This window comes from Tupaia chinensis, unplaced genomic scaffold, assembly GCF_000334495.1.
Source record: "Tupaia chinensis unplaced genomic scaffold, TupChi_1.0 Scaffold147854_1, whole genome shotgun sequence".
NCBI classification, from domain to species: Eukaryota; Metazoa; Chordata; class Mammalia; order Scandentia; family Tupaiidae; genus Tupaia; species Tupaia belangeri.
Window position 1 is genome coordinate 1 of NW_006207704.1, and position 780 is coordinate 780.

General features: G+C 55.9%; 1 pseudogene; it reads right to left on the minus strand.

The window, feature by feature from the left end:
• Positions 1-8: 8 nt before the first annotated feature.
• Positions 9-777, minus strand: LOC102487030 (PRKC apoptosis WT1 regulator protein pseudogene; annotated as a pseudogene).
• Positions 778-780: the final 3 nt, after the last annotated feature.

A 780-nucleotide genomic window follows, 5' to 3' on the forward strand; every position in this document is an offset into this window, starting at 1 on the left:
TGTTCATTTTCATCTTCGATGTCATCTGGATTTCTATTTAATAAATGAATTTCTCCTCTGAGTTTTTTAATCACTTCTTCTTTATCTTGCATCAGTCTCACAAGTCCTAGGTCTTCTTGCCTTTCTCTTACTACTTCCTTCTCAAGGTCTTCCATTTTCTTTTCCTGCGTGTTACTTGAGACCAAACTACTGGAAACACTTGCATCCCTGCTGTGTCTACTAAATCCACTTCTATGTGTTGGAGAATATCTATTTGAGGCATCTTCAGAGGCAGAGGTGGTGCTTTTGTATCTGCCTGCAAGTGTTCTAGATGGCTCCTGCAGCAGAGAGGACTGCCTGGCTCTGGTAAGCTTGCAGCTTCGTCCTGCATTGTGCTCTGCTGTGTCATTGCATCTTCTCCTTCCGCTCTTTCTGCCCTGCTTCATCATCTTCATCCTCATCCAAGCACTCTGCGGCGGGGATGCTGACCACGCGGGTGGATCGCCTCTTCTCCGTGCTTCCTCTTCTCCATCTGCCTCTTGCATTTCCTGGCGCTGGGGCCCAAGCTCTCTCCAGCTCTTGCCTTTCTCCGGGGCTCTGTCTGGCTCCTCCTCGTCGCCCCGTGGCGGCGGTGCACCCTAGGCGGCCGCGGTCTGGAGCTCTTCCTCTGGCCCGCGGCGGCCCGGGACGGCCAGGGGCAGGGCAGCGGAGCCCACGGCGCAGTTCACGCCCCCGGGGCTGGGGCGGCAGGTGCGGCCGCGCCCCCTGGACATTGTCGTTGAGCTCGCAGGCGGCGGCGGC